Source organism: Giraffa tippelskirchi, chromosome 1, assembly GCF_054371585.1.
Source record: "Giraffa tippelskirchi isolate mGirTip1 chromosome 1, T2T-mGirTip1v1.2.pri, whole genome shotgun sequence".
Lineage (NCBI taxonomy): Eukaryota > Metazoa > Chordata > Mammalia > Artiodactyla > Giraffidae > Giraffa > Giraffa tippelskirchi.
Genome location: NC_137275.1, coordinates 144,835,688 through 144,849,601, shown reverse-complemented (window position 1 = coordinate 144,849,601; position 13,914 = coordinate 144,835,688). Strand labels below are relative to the sequence as shown.

General features: G+C 46.3%; 1 protein-coding gene across 2 annotated transcripts in view; it reads left to right on the top strand.

The window, feature by feature from the left end:
* Positions 1–11,529, top strand: part of ACER2 (alkaline ceramidase 2) — a 71,533-nt gene extending 60,004 nt beyond the window's left edge. The window contains exons 7-9 of one of the 2 annotated variants that reach the window (XR_014056293.1): positions 4,904–4,937; positions 6,441–6,596; positions 11,304–11,529. The gene's annotated coding sequence lies outside the window, so the exon portion shown is untranslated. The remainder of the gene's footprint in view (positions 1–4,903; positions 4,938–6,440; positions 6,597–11,303) is intronic. The other variant, XR_014056287.1, reaches the window with a different exon arrangement.
* The last annotated feature ends 2,385 nt before the right edge of the window (positions 11,530–13,914 follow it).

The following is a 13,914-nucleotide window of genomic DNA, read 5'->3' as shown; positions in this document are numbered from 1 at the left end:
GGCGGCAGGAGATGGGAAGTGTTTGTCAGCATTCAGTTTTGTTTTTAAATATTTATTTGTCTGTGCCAGGTCTTAGTTGCAGACATGGGATCTTTAGTTGCAGCATGTGGAATCTAGTTCCCTGACCAGGGGATCGAACCCATGCCCTCTGCGTTGAAAGCTCAGAGTCTTAACCTCTGGACCACCAGGGAAATCCCCAGCATTCCCTCTGTTCTCCTTCCTCAGCTGAATCACCTAGTCTTCCTCTTTTTCTATTCTTCTTTTGCTCACCATGCCCTTGTGCTTCTACCCTGGGAAGACAGAACAGCCCCATCCTTCATGGTCTGGGTTAAACCCACATGAGTCTCCATCCCAAGACGCTGAGCAAACCTGACAGCTGGTAAACTCCACCTTGACTTCTTTCTTTTACAAATGAGCAGCAGATCACCACACTGTTCTAACAGGGAAATTTGCACAACAGTTTTGCACCATGGGGAAAATGACATAGTCTATCTCCTGAGGATGATTAGATGAGATAGGACCATGGGTCCTAATGGCTGTGCATTAGAATCACTGGAAGAGTTTCAAAAATAGAGTGCTGAGCACCACCCAGATGTGTTCAATCAAAACTTCTGGCTTTGGGAGCTATCCATCAAAACTTAAAAAGTCTCTTGGGATTTCCCTGGTGGTCCAAGGGCTAAGACTCCACATTCCCAGTACCAGGGAGCTGGATTCTGTCCCTGGTCAGGGAACTAGTTCCCACAAGCCGCAACTAAAAGACCTCACATGCCTCAGTGAAGACTGAAGATCCCGTTTGCTGCAACTAAGACTTGGGGCAGCCAAATAAATTAAAATAAATGTTAAAAAATGACACCTCCTCTCAGGAAATGTTCTGGGGCAGGTAATTGAAAAATATTAAAAAAAAATTAAAAACATCTCTCTAGCTAATTCCAACATGCAGCTACATTTCAGAGCCCGTGAGATAGTACTTGTTTATAAGTACTCAGTAGCTGCATTTATTAAGGGCTTCCCAAGTAGCTCAGTGGTAAAGAATCTGCCTGCAATGCAGGAGACACAGGTTTGATCCCTGGGTCAGAAAGACCCCCTGGAGAAGGAAATGGCAACCCACTCCAGTATTCTTGCCTGGAGAATCCCATGGACAGAGGAGCTTGGCGGGCTACAGTCCATGGGGTTGCAGAGTCAGACACGACTGAAGCGACTGGGCACAGGACACATGAGCATCACATCTTTCTCCGAGAAGTTCATCTAAGGGAGCAGAGTAGCTCAGAGTCCCTGACTCAGAGTGTCCGGAGACGTGGAGGTTGGATCTTCTGTGGCTACTGCATGATATTCCATGGGGTTGTCAGACTTTGGGGGAAAAAGGGCTGGTGTGTCTGCAATGCAGGCATCTAACATGATGAGTGAGGGGCTGGAGCTGTGACTGCTGCCGCAGAGGCTGATTAGGGATCTTGTAACCCTTTCCTTGCCTCGAGCTGACCTCCAGGGTGATCCTGCTTAGAAAGGTCCCGGTGCTTTCTCTCCACTTCTGGGTCTGTTGGGAGGTGGTCTAAGGGCATAGCCTTGCCGGTCCTGTCACTGGGCTGACAGAACTCTTTCTATAGGAACCAACCAGGAAGACTTTACTCAGTGTTCCAAGTCTGTCCACACACCCACACACACACCCCCCTTGATTATGGCTCTTTCAGCCCAGGTCTGTGCCTGGGTGCTACCTCCTTCCTGTTCCATCCTTCAAGATTCATATTCTAGGATTGGGCAGAGGAAGGGGAAAATTTGAGTATGTTCTATACCCAAGGGCTTCCCAGGTAGGTGCTAGTGATTAAGAACTTGCCTGCCAAAGCAGGAGACATTAAGAGACACATGTTCAATCCCTGGGTCGGGAAGATCCCCTGGAGGAGGGCATGGCAACCCACTGCAGTATTCTTGCCTGGAGAATCCCATGGACAGAGGAACCTGGTGGGCTACAGTCCATAGCATGCTCTAAACCTAATCACACCAAAACTTTTGCAAAAACCTTATGTAGTTTGTGTAGTTCTTCCCATTTCACAGAAGAGGAAACACATTCTTCCCAAGGTCACATGGTGGGCATACCAGTTAGCTTGTAGTTTGTTACAAACCATCCCCCAAATCGGTGGCTAAGAATAACCATTTGTTTAGCTCACAGTCCTAGAGACTGGCCGTCAGCTGGGGTGTTGGGAGTAGGACACAACCCATCACATGACCTCTTCCATCCTCCAGTAGGACAGCTAAGCTGGTTTACATGGCAGCTTGGCAGGATTCCTCTTGGAAGTCTGGATGGATGCGAGGCCTCTTGATACCTCCGCTAGGAACTAGTACTGTCACTTCTGTCATAACCTCAGTTAAAGCAGGGCATGAGGACTGCCTAGATTCAAGGGATGGTGAGCAGCTTACTGTTGGGAGCAGCTGCACAGTTATAGTGCAAAGGGGCAGGAATACGGGGAGGGGTTGGCGTGGAGGGTCATGTCCACCCTGCAGTCATTAGGTGACAGAAGTAGGATTCTATTTTTCGATTACAAAGATAGCATGCACACATGAGAACAATTGGAACAGTAAACAAAAGGGGAAATGAGAAAGAGAAATTCTCATTCTTAGTCCTGGGCTAGGAAAAAACGTTCTAACCTAGTCCTACTTTCTGCATGTAAGCATGATCGAGAGTTCCTTGTTTATCTTGACACAATTTTCCCTGCATATGCATGGATGGGAGCACGCACAATTTTCCTGCACTTTATTCTTTTCTCTTAACAATGCGACTAAGTTCTTTCCACAGCAGCACAACTAGAAATGCTCCATTCCTTTTAAGGTCTACATAGTAATCCCACTGAATAAATGTGCCGTTTATTCAACTACATATCCTACTGTTGGACACTTAGGTTTTCTGGTTTTTATTGTTAAAAATGCCACTGCAGTAACTCTCCATGAATATCCTTTGTGTGCTTGCAGACTAGATTCCTCCAAGAGGAATTTCTGTGTTGAACAGCAGAGTTGAACCTTGGTCTGTTCCCAAAGCACCTGCACTTTTCAAGATGGGTCTTCAGTTTTCTGGGGCTTTCCTGATGGTTCAGCGGTAAAGAATCCTTCTGCCAACCCAGGAGACGAGGGTTCGATCCCTGGGTTGGGAAGATCCCCTGGAGAAACAAACGGCAACCCACTCCAGTATTCTCACCTGGGAAATCCCATGGACAGAGGAGCCTGGTTGGCTATAGTCCAAGGGGTCACAAAGAGTCGGACATGACTGAGCATGAGTGCTTCAGTTGCCCACTGTTCCTCCAGGCCTTTCTGTGACTAGAAGCTATTTTAAGAGGCATGGCCCCCTGTGCAAATATGCATATATTGGACTTCTCCACACTCTTCCTTCCTAAGCGAGCTCAGGAGGTCCCGAGCTATGCATTATTAAGTTCTTCCAAGAAGATCCAGATTAGTTATCTTTTCTGTGTCTTCCTTCATGATTTTTCTGGGAGACATGTACTACTTTGTTAGAGGCCAGTGATACAAGAAACCTAATAACCAGTGTTAACCTACAAATGGTAGATTCCATCCAAATGAAGGCCTAAGATATAAATGAAGATTTCATGAATACTGGAAATACAGTTCAGTCAGTTTCAGTTCAGTCGCTCAGTCGTGTCCGACTCTTTGTGACCCCATGAATCGTAGCACGCCAGGCCTCCCTGTCCATCACCAACTCCCGGAGTCGACCCAGACTCATGTTCATCGAGTCGTGATGCCATCCAGTCATCTCATCCTCTGTCGTCCCCTTCTCCTCCTGCCCCCAATCCTTCCCAGCATCAGGGTCTTTTCCAATGAGTCAGCTCTTTGCATGAGGTGGCCAAAGTATTGGAGTTTCAGTCTCAACATCAGTCCTTCCAATGAACACCCAGGACTGATCTCCTTTAGGATGGACTGGTTGGATCTCCTTGCAGTCCAAGGGACTCTCGAGAGTCTTCTCCAACACCACACTTCAAAAGCATCAATTCTTCGGTGCTCAGCTTTCTTTATAGTCCAACTCTCACATCTATACATGACTACTGGAAAAACCATAGCCTTGACTAGACGGACCTTTGTTGGCAAAGTAATGTCTATGCTTTATAATATGCTATCTAGGTTGGTCATAACTTTCCTTCCAAGGAGTAAGCATCTTTAAATTTCATGGCTGCAATCACCATCTGCAGTGATTTTGGAGCCCCCAAAAATAAAGTCTGACACTGTTTCCACTGTTTCCCCATCTATTTGCCATTAAGTGATGGGACCAGATGCCATGATCTTAGTTTTCTGAATGTTGAGCTTTAAGCCAACTTTTTCACTCTCCTCTTTCACTTTCATCAAGAGGCTTTTTAGTTCCTTTCACTTTCTACCAGAAGGGTGGTGTCATCTGCATATCTGAGGTTATTGATATTTCTCCCAGCAATCTTGATTCCAGCTTGTGCTTCATCCAGCCCAGTGTTTCTCATGATGTACTCTGCATATAAGTTAAATAAGCAGGGTGACAATATACAGCCTTGACGTACTCCTTTTCCTATTTGGAACCAGTCTGTTGTTCCATGTCCAGTTCTAACTGTTGCTTCCTAACCTGCATACAGGTTTCTCAAGAGGATGGAAATACAAGTAAGTAGTAAAAGAAGTCAAGTAATTACACAGTAATAATAGTAGAGCCCTATCTTGAACAGTCAGGATTACATGAATTCCATCCTTGTTCTTGGCAACATTAACAGTTCATGAATATTAAGTACAGAAACAAATGTGCAGTGAAGCTATTGCTTAAGATCTTATTTTTTCATTCCTTGATATTCTTTTTTTTTTTTTCATGGATCTTGATACCCACATGCCACCTGCCTGGTTGGAGCCTTGAATTCTGACCAAGTCTGTATGGACTTAACTCTTTTATGAACAGCAGGATGGTGACTGTCAGAATCTGGAGGTGGTAGGTAAGCATGCTCAGACACCTCACCCCATTTCTCACAGCCTCTGATTATGTTCCTGAGTAGATGTAGCCAGTAATTCTGCAAAAGGGAACACACCACAGGGAGCTCATTTCTGGGATGTGGGGACAGTCTGCCTTGCAGGGTTGCTCGTGGATAGGTTAAAGAAGTGGATTTCCAGAGAAGGCAGTTTCAAAAAGTAATTACTTAATGGTTGGGTTCTTTAGAGAATTAAAAGCGTGTGCCTCAGACTTCAGAGCAGGAGGTATCCAGTTCCCAGTCTGTTATTTAATAACAGAGATATTGCTGCTGTCAAAAAGGCAGTGTTCTGCAATGTTCTTATTTTTATAGCTCAAAGAAAAATGTTTTATTCCACAGAATGTGGAGCATCCAAGCATTTAAAGGCTAATTAATCTCTGCATTTCTTCATTCATACGTTCATCATTTGAGTGCCAAGCACCATGCTGGGTGGAGATAAAGTTAAATAAAACACATATACAACCTTCCCATGTATCAGTTAGCTTTGGCTGTATAACAAACACCCCCAAAACATAGTGGCTTAAGACAAAAACTAAATGTTTAGTTTACAAGACTCTGGGTGAACAATTTGGGTGGGGTTCAGCTGACCAGTTCTTCCGGCCTTGGCTGAGTCTACTCAGGGTTTGTGGTCAGCTGTGGGGTCAGTCAAGGCTGGCTGGCCTGAGGGCCTAAGCTAGGATGGCATCTCTGGCTCCATACCCCTCAGCCTCTGGCAGTGTGGCCTGGACTTACATAGCATCTAGGAAGATTCCAAGAGAATGAGGGGAAGGCTGTCAAGTCTCAAGGCTTAGGCATGAAACTGACATAAATAGTCATTCTATTGGTCAAATCAGAATAAATCAAGTTACAAGTCCAGGCCAGATCCTGGGGAAAGAGGGAATACCTCCTCACTGTCATGGCCAAGAGACTTGGCAACAAGCAGGGGAATGATGGTGGCAAATTTTGCAAACAGTCTGTCTCACTGCCTTTCATAGCTCATAATCTGGTCTGAGAGACAGGAAATTGTGATAAGTGCAGTTAAGACATTGTTTCCTTCTCTTCGTCTCTTTTCCTTCTGCTAAGTAACACTTTTATGTTCTATATCATGGAAATTTAGCCACTCCAGGTAAAGCACTTCAACAAGTCAAAACCTAGGGCAGTGCTGCGTCTTTGACATTTCTGCTTTTTCACGTCTAAAGGCAGTTGGAGTGATCCATGGACCTCACGACCATCAAGCTGCTGGTCATATCGCATGCTTGATTTTATGACAGCATGCCCTGCCTTTGAAATACATCAACATTCAAACTGTGCCTGGGTTTTGTTGAAACACATTGTATAGCTGCACACACACACACACATCTATTTCTTCAACCAGAGGTAGAAAATCATCTTATTAAAATGCCTGGTGTGAAACCAATGAAAATAAAGCCATAGCTAAAGCCATAGCCATAAAATAGGATCTCTTAAGTGAGGACTTTTTTTTTATTTCAGCAAGAAACACCCATCAAAGTATGCAACCTCAGTGGCAACACCAGATGCATCTAATTAAATCAATTTCCAGCATTTGCTGTCTGGGAACAGCTGTGTGTGAAGCACATTTCCCCGCCCCTTCCCACCACGTGAATCACTGACAAGAGAAACCCCGAGGTGAGTGGGTCTCAGACTTCTGTGTGCATGAGAATCACATGGATGGGGGTGGGGTGGGGCATAATTCTGTTTAAAATGGTGTTGTTTACCCTACCCTTCCATAGGGATTTGCACACAGGTGGTCAGGATTGCTCTTTAAGCATCACTGCCTTCATCCTAGAGCAGTTTTCCTCCCAGAAATGTTAAAAAAAAAAAAAAAAAAGAATTAGGGCCTTCACACTTCTTCTTTCTTGGTCAGGCAGAAAGTACTAAGTGCCTGCCAGCCTAGTTCTCTGACATGGCCTAAACTTCCCAGAGAACCTGAAATATGAACAGCAGTAACTCACTAACCAGGGACCAAAATGCCTTCCAAAAAACCCAGTTTGCTCCAAAGGGGAGCAAGTGCATCTATAATTTGTGAATGTGCACCACTGCTATTGTTTGAATTTCTTCTGAGACTGGACTCATAGGTTGTATATCTACAAAGGGAATTTGGGGCCACCTAGTTAAACTCCATGTTAGGGATAAAGAAACTGAAGTCAAGGGTCTTCTCTAAAAGTGGCAGAGATGGGACAAAAACCCAGGTCTTCCCATTCTTTAGATTTCTTAAAAAATGTGGAGTCTGCCATGCTCAGCCTACTGAGTGTCCTTTGGGTGCAGGGTCTCTTGTCAAGCAGCCGGTCTAGTTTGTCCAAAAATGGACAAACTAATGTCCTTGACTTTCTTTCCTGGTGTGGTGCTCAACTAAACAAGCTAACTCAGCACTCCTTTCTGACAAAGCAGGAGTCAGGTGGCCTCGGGCCTATTCCCCAGCCCACGACCAGGAAGCAGCAGTGCGGGGGTGCGGGTGGCGGGGTGGGGTGACTGTATGCTGAGAGTGCTCTGAGGAGCTGTGGAGTTTCCCCTGCCACGGCTCCCAGCCTCCCTCTGCCCTGTGTTAAGAGAGGGGACCTAACAGGCTTCCCTGTGAGAGCTTCACACCTGCTTAGAGTCCGCCCCGAGCTAGTTACGCTGCCCCTTTCCCCGCCTCCCCCACTACAGACAGCACTAATCCAGTATGACAGTTCTTCCAGCAGAGCCAAAACCTGGTTTCAGCATCTTCCTCAAATTAGCTCCACAGGCAGCCACTTCAGATCATCCAGTCAGCGGGAGAGAGGGGACTAGTTTGCAATCCTGCTTCTGAGTGATTTTGTCTAAAAGACAATTCTAAAGTCGGCATCCAGGGAATGGGGGTAATAAGAACTTGCGGGCAGGTGGGAGCGGGGAGAGCAGAGTCAGAGGGATGGGACAGTGTGGCTCAGGGCTGGGTTCCCCCGCAGCAGCCCAGGTGTTATCTGCTGACCTTCCGATAGGTATTCCTTCCCACTGAATCTCCTCTGGTCCAGAAGGGGTGTGTGTGTACGTGAGACAAAGACCCAAGATAACCAGTTGGACCTGCGGGTTCAGTTTGCAGCCATAGAACACAGTGATCCCACTGATGGGGTCAAATAGATGTCCTTGACTTTCCTGGTGTGATTCTCAACCAAACAAGCTCACTTGTGACTGACAAGAGAATAAAGATTTGTTACTCAAAATATGGGCTTCCCTGGTGGCTCAGCAGTAAAGAATCCACCTGCTAATGCAGGTTCCATCTCTGGGTCAGGAGGATCCCCTGAAGGAGGGCACAGCAACCCACTCTAGTATTCTTGCCTGGAGAATCTCATGGACAGAGGAGCCTGGAGGGCTACAGTTCATAGGGTTGCAAAGAGTTGGACATGCCTGAAGTGACTTAGCATGCATGCAGGCACAGGTAATGTATATGCTTGAGAGTTTGAGAGGCCCTGGCTTAGAAAGTTGCCAGGACTTCACACTGACTAGTATTTGAAGTGTGCTGGACTTTGGCAGATGTCACCAAGACAGGCCCTGTCATTAGAGTTGGCTCAGTGCATGCAAAGGCACCAGGCAGAGACCATGGTCTGGATTTGTGACCAATGTTGTTTGAGAAAGAAAACTGTGTTCTTGTTTTGCATAGCCCTTTTTATTTCTTCCCCCATCTGCTGTTCATTCATCCTTTCTTGTTGCTTCACCCTGCATAGGCCCTAATATCCAATTTTCAGAATTTCTTCCAGTCTTGTTGGTCATTCCTGGGTTGTCTCAGCCCCTTCACTCCCTGTTTTCATTATCTGCTTCTCCACCATCTCCCTGCAGGCTCAGGGTTTTAACTGAGGCCCTAGTTTTGCAGAAAATACTGCTATGGCTTGTCTTCACTGTAATTGTAGCTGATTTGTTTACTGCATTCAAAAAGGTCCATTCAATTCAAAAGGCAAATAATGAGGTTTGGAGTAGAAGTGCAGAGTGGGTCCTGTTTGCTGGCAAGAGGAGACAGTCTTATTCAACTGGTCCGTTAATTGGGGGTCTTTCACCTGTTTAAAAGTTATTAAACATCCCCGTGGGCTGGGATTCCCATCTCGGTGGGCACTGGATGGCCAAATGTCAGATGCCAATGCTGCTAACCAGGTGACATGCCTTTTCTCTGCATACGGCTTGCTACTCTAGCCTGACATCTTGGAAGACCACTTTGCCCAGCACTGAGTGATGGCTAGATCAGTGTTATTCCCGCTAAATCCACTGCTGGGGTCAGACTCCATGGAGTAACCACTTGACTATGTCCTCTCAGTGCTTAGAAGAACAGTTGATTAGAAGCAAAACAGGGAGTCTCTAAAGTCTGTTGAGAAGAAAAGATTAACTGTGGAAATGGCTCCATTTGGCTTCACTGTCCTCATTCAGTCCATTAGCTGGTGGACTTAGAGCTGCCGTGCCTGGCTTCTGCTGGTTGCCAACATTTAGAGAAGGCAGACCTCTTTAAATCTGAGTCACTGATTAATTGTATTTCCTTAACTCAGACACCGTTAAGAAGAATCTGTCACCATCTCCGTTAAGATTAATGAGTAATATGATTAATTGCTAGTTGTACCCATGCTCTTGTGCTTTTCTCCCTGAGGATTATTTTGGGTGAAGCTTTCCACGATGGAATTTTTACACCAAACTGTATGATAGATCCTCCCCTGTGCAACAGATGAGTCACTAATCTTACGAGGCTATTGACATTAACATTGAAAAAATCAAAGGTTTACTTCTTAGCTGCATCATCCACACTTCAAACGCTCATGAGCCACATGTTGTTCCTAGTAGCTATGGATAAAGGACATTTTCATCATCATGGAAAGTTCTTTTAGACAGTGCTGATAAAGACTCAGTAGAACTTAGAAAAAAAGAACCTGGGTTTCTGAGTCTTATGGGCCTGGCTTCTGCACACAGATTGCACTTCTGTGTTCTCAACCATTGCCTCCCATGATGCGCATGTCATTCAGGTAAATAAGACACCGGCATTTCAAAGGATTGACTATGCCTTATAGCTCGGTGGTTCTCAAATCTCAGTGAGCATCAGGATCACCTGGAGAACCTGCTAGAACACAGTTTGCTAGGTCTCATCACCAGTTCTGAGAACATGCCTTTAGATTCCCAGGTGCTGCCCCTCAAGTCTTATGGAGCTGCCCTTGAATTGGGGAAACCAGAACACCTTGGTGGGCAAAGATTAAATCATCTGAATCCTTGATTTACACCAAGGAGGTCCACAGGCATATGCTTGAGGGTGTGAACATTCATTATTAACATTGTAACAACTGTGATTTCACTCAAAATAAAAAGAGCAATGAACACCTATTCCGGGTCATCAATGACCATCTCAAAACCAACAACAGCATGCAATCTTAGTGCCTGCGTTTGCATTTGTACTTACAATCACAGGGTCAAACAATTTCCAGATCTGGTAACATTTAACTTTCAAAGTAGTGTTTCCTAAACTGGGTTCTATCGAGTTCACTGAATATATAGGTAGGAGCCCCAGAGTCCCTGTGTTTGAGAAACAGTGATCTGGCGGAGGGGGTGGAGGTGGACCCAGCAAGGGCAAGGGAGTGTTTTTCAGGGGGAGAGCATGTGGCATTTGGATTATGAAAGATTTACTGTTCAGGACCTCCCCTCAATTTGCAGGCCATTTAGCATTGCTGGGCTTTGACCATTAAATGACAGGCAGTGCTCCAGGGTCACAGGACAAGCCCAAACCATTTGCACACGTTGAAAAATCCCCCTGCGTGGGGCACCAGTACGGCTTGCCTTTAGGTGAGAAAGCCCATAGGCCATCACACTTGCTTAAGGCAGCTGGACCTCTGCTCTTTCCAGCCATCTTACAGCTGCAGCTGGGCCCAGGGGCCTCGCCTACCTGTTTCTCTTCCGTTATCCCCAGGCTTCCCGGTTAGATAGACCCCATCTTCAGGACACTGTGGTGGGGCCGCCTTCAGTCTACCGTTTGGCCTGTAGAGGGCAGCAGCACCGAGAACTTCCCGCTTGCTTTTTAACATGGGAAGCCTTGCCACACTGTTTCCTCCATCCCTCTTCATCCCTTGCCCTTCTTTTTGGCAGTCTCCTCTAGAAAAGAGCTTCTCAACGTTCCCCCATTGCCCTGGCAGCAGCAAAGGTGTTGTTTGGACCACACGCTCGTTATCCAGGATGATGAAATGGGCTAGGGCAGTCCCGGGGGTGCGTGGACTACTTTGGTCTGCAGGGACTCCAGGGAAGCATTAGCGTCAAAACCAGGGGCCTGGGCCTTAAGAGCACAGAGAGCTGATTGCTAAAATCTGTGTCAGGGCTTCTCTGGTGGTCTAGTGGTTAAGAATCTGCCTTGCAATGCAGGGGGCTGAAGTTACGCATGCCAGCAGAGCAACTAAGCCCGTGGGGCAAAACTACGGAACCTGCGCTCTAGAGCCTATGAGCCACAACAAGAGAAACCGCTGTAGTGAGAAGCCCGTGGACCTCAACAAAGAGTAGCCCCCGCTCTCTGCAATCAGAGAAAGCCCGTGTGCAACAATGAAGACCCAGGGCAGGCATAAATAAATACATAAATTAATTAAAAAACAAATCTGTGTCAGGCATAATATCCAGGTAAGGTTGCGGGAAGCGGGCAGGAGGAGATGGAGGCTGACTGACGTCGGGCAGCCCAGCCTTTTCCCTGCTTCATTTTGTCTTCTTGTCTCTTCATACCTCAGCTCCCCCTTATTCTTTTTTTATGATGGTCAAGACTTCCCCCCTTTCACACCGAGACATGTGACTAATGAGAGCAGAGAGTCACGGTGCCTAAGAGCTTTCTCCCAGTCACCCTTTCAAGATAACCGTTTATAGCAGAAGATTGCAAAGACATAGAAACGATGGTATCCTGAACCCCTATTTAGCCATCACCCAGCCTCAACAGCTATCAACTGATTGCCAGTCTGTGTTCTTTATCCCCCAGACCCCTCAATCCCAGCATCAATGTTCACAAATCCAAGACATCGTTTCTTTTCAGTATGTACAGAGGGCTTTCTTCAGCCCAATCAACCATGCCACATGCTGGTGAAGAAGCTTTGGTGGCATGAGGTCCCGGCTGCTTGGTGTGTTAGACAAGGCCTCCTGCAACCTGCTACCACTCACCTTCTCAGCTTCTGTTTCTCCATCCCCCGGCACTCTCTACCCTTCCAGCCATACTGAACATTGTTCACTCAGAAGTCACATTTTTCCCACCCGTCACTTGGTACAAGATTTTCCTTGTTAGACTTCTCATCCCCCACCTGCAGTCAGGGGTTGTGTTTTTGTTTTTTTTCCTCAGCCCCTGGATGGATTTAAACTCTCCTGTGGCCTCCAATGGCATCAAGACACTTATTTATTATGCTGGTTTATCAAAGGGGGCATATTTCTTACTATGATAGGCACTGCTTTAGGGGTATTCAAAAAATTAGCTGATTCAACCCACGTAAAACAATTCTCATGAGGTGATAGATGGAATAAGTGAGGCACACAGAGGTTTAGTCATGTAGCTGGTAAGTGTCAGAAAGTGAAGTGTTAGTCGGTCTGTCATGTCTGGCTCTTTGCGATCCCATGGATAGTAGCCCGCCAGGCTCCTCTCTCCATGAAATTTCACAGACAAGAATACTGGAGTGGGTTGCCATTCCCTTCTCTTGGGGATCTTTCTGACCCAGGGATTGAACCTAGGTCTCCCGCATTGCAGGAAGATTCTTTACTGTCTGAGCCACCAGATAAGTGACACAGCTCAGATTCAAACCCGGGCTCTCCTGCTTCTTAACCACCCTCGAGGCTGCTTATTCCGGCACAAGCCCTGTGGTTGTCACGTGTTCATCTTCCTCTGTGGACCAGGAAGTCTGAGAGGAGGCGCTGGGCCTCACTTTCCTCTGGGCCCCCATTACTAACGCCTATATCTGGCATATTGAGGCTCCTGACCACCCAGGGTGGAACCAGGAATAAACATAAGGCACTCCCTCTAGTCATTTGTGGGAACTTCCAGGTGTGGACTCTTCCTAGAGCCAGTTACAATTTCCTCAGCCATCAGGGCCTCTGGCTAAGCAGAATTCCCCATCTTTTCCCCACACAGCACTGCTGCTGCGTATGGAGAGCTCGCTGCAGCTCTTGCCTGGGAGCGCACAGGTCAGCCAGGGCAAGTTGGAGGGGGCACCTGGAGGTGGGGCTGAGTTTTCTGTTTATAGTTTAAAAAAGCCCCCAGGTGTTTCTGATGTGCCCTTTGGGTGCAGCCTCTTTGTTGAGAATCCCTGAACTGGAGAGATAAGGCACTAAGATGAAATTCTAGGCAATAGTCCAGGGATGGAGGGGGAATTTGAGGATGTTGGGGACAGGGTCTTCCCTTCACCTCCCAGACTCTCCTAAAGGCCATTCCTGAATCATGCCAGTGAGAATGAATAACATTATGTTCCTTGTTGAAAACACTTTTTCTTTCCCCTGAAGTTCACTGGGACTGCTATGGGGGTGGATTGCGCATTTGAGCAAGCTCCTGAGAGGAGACAGGGAAAGCTTGAGTGTTTACACACTTCCCTGACCTGATTCCATTTCAAGGACATGGGTCATTAGCTGCTGGCAGCAGTCAGAGCTGTATGCATACCTTCCAACAGCTTTGTGACCAAATTTGGGCATAACTTTATTTCTTTTTTGTCCCTGAGGTGATTTTTATTTTTTAACGGAAATTTCATTATTAAATCTCAGCAGTGAAAGCCTTTGTTTTCTTCCTACACAATTCTCATTAATTAGAAGTTGCTATTACCTACTATCTGGCTATAACCTAATTAGTGACCTAACTTAAGCCTTTCATTTAATTTTTTTGGCCGTGCTGTGCGGCATGCAGGATCTTAGTTCCCTGACCAGGAATTGAACCCATACCCTCTGCACTGCGAATACAGTCTTAATCATTGGATCACCAGGGAAACCCCAAGCCTTTTATTTATTTATTGTTATTATTTTTCAT